Below are 2141 nucleotides of genomic sequence, written 5' to 3'. Positions count from 1 at the left end.
GGGATCGTCCACCTGTTCTACCACAGGGATGATGTTGTGAGAGGGGACCTTGAGCTATAGGCCTGGTGTCAGGAGATCACAGAGGTGAGGTTCTTCCAGGCCTAGGACTGAGGTGAGATCCCTCCCCAGAGAAGGGAGTACCTCAGACACTCTGCTCAGAGCCCCTTCTCAGCCTTGCCCTTCTGGGGACATGATCCTAACTAACCCTTTGTCACTCCTTCTTCTTCCACACATAAAACATCTGAATTCCATTCCCACCTCTTAAGGTTCAAGACAATTCTAGAAACCCAAAGATTATCTTCTTTAGAGACCTTGGTCATCTACTCCAGATTCATCCCCCAAGCGTAGTCACAGAATCCTCCAACCTGTCATAGCATGGGCTCCAATAAAGCCAGAATAACAGGCAGTGAGGGCTTTTCCCAGGCCCTATTGGGCTCTCTCCTCATGGTTGTCAATTTTTTTTTTTTTACCTAAGGATGTAAATGGGGACATTATTCCCATCAAAGCTCCTGGCATCCCAGCCTGGCTTTCACTCCCTTCTCCTCCTTCCTTCTATTGTCCAGCACACATAGAGGGTCCAGACATACTATACACTTGCCTCAGAGCGAGGTCATTTCTAGATGGAATCTCAATACTGTACATATTTTGACTCAAACCTGAAATCAGTGCCCTGGTTCTCCTTGCTAGGATCTAGCCACTATCTCAGTTCCTCTATCCCATGTTTTCATTCATAATGAAGAAATAACCTTTCTTGGGTGCTTCCTAGATTCATAGTCCTCTCTCTAGCACACATAGGCCAGCTGGGACTGTTTCGAATCATCCTTCAGCTTCTTTCTCCTTCACACTTCACACCAGCACTTTGAATCTCATCCTTTCCCTCCGTGGGACAAACTACAGGCTTTAGCTAAAAGCTATTATGGTCAGGCTCACATCAGTAAACCACACCCCTACCTACCATGGAGTGGAGTCTTATCTTGAAGTATCTTAGGCTGTACCTTTCCCATCTATTCAACACCACCTCATCAGCCCTTCCAGGACCAAAATTTCTGTGATACTTCTCAGTTCTGTTCATTAGACTCCACATGCTCCTAAAGACCCATCTTATTCTCTCTTTCTGCTTCTTCCTGTGAAATATCCATTTATTTATAACAAATGAGCATTTAGAATGCTTATTTGAATATGAGCTTTAACCTCTCAAACCCCCATTGTTCTCCCTCAGCTTTCACAGTTTTATTTTGTATTATCATTCTTTCATCACCCTCATTAAAGGCAGTGTGCTAAAATTTTCTCATCTCAGACCTATGACCTTGAGAAAGTCATTTAATCTCTTTAACTTTTAATATCCTTCTCTAAAGTGAATATAATATGTGTCCCAAATGAAATAATGAATATGAAGTTGAAACATAATCAATATTAGATGATTGTAATCAATATTAGATGATTGTGATCATATGCTCCACTCCAAAAATTATCTCCCCTACATGTTCAGCAAGTATGATAGGTGAATCTAGGCCCTTCCATGTAGTAAATGACCTTGAGCAGGCCAGGAAATTTCCTGAACCCCATCTCAACTGTAAATTGAATAAAATGGGACAGTCGATTTGAAGTCCTTCCAGCTCCAACAAGAGTCTATGACTTACCTCTCTTTTTCATGTGTTATAACCCAGATACCTGAAACAGCAGTCTGGGAATAGGAGGGCAACCTCAGTATTCTTCACCACTTTTGGGGAGGTTGAGAATCTTATAAAATAAAACGAGGCTAGAGAAAAGTTAATGTTATAAATCATAGGCATACAACTTGGATTTTTAGTAAGGTCGCATATCTGTATAAGTATCACAAAGATCAAAAACATAACATTACCAGCTCCCTAGAAAGCCTTTTGTATTTTATTCCAGTCCTTGTCCATGCAAAGATAAACACTATCCTGATTTCTTACTGCACAGGTTGGTTTTACCTGTTTGAACTTTACATAAATGGAAATACAAACATGCACTCACTAATGTCTGCACTCCACGTCATGCTGTTGTTACATGTAGCTTGTAGTTTATTATTCTTGTTGTATACTATTCTATTTTGTGACTCTGACACAGATATTTCTTCCTTTCTGCTCTTGATGGGTATTTAGGTTGCTTCCAGTTTG

The sequence above is a fragment of the Pteropus vampyrus genome, unplaced genomic scaffold (genome assembly GCF_000151845.1).
Source record: "Pteropus vampyrus isolate Shadow unplaced genomic scaffold, Pvam_2.0 Scaffold50, whole genome shotgun sequence".
NCBI classification, from domain to species: Eukaryota; Metazoa; Chordata; class Mammalia; order Chiroptera; family Pteropodidae; genus Pteropus; species Pteropus vampyrus.
Note: the sequence above shows the minus strand (reverse complement) of the source record.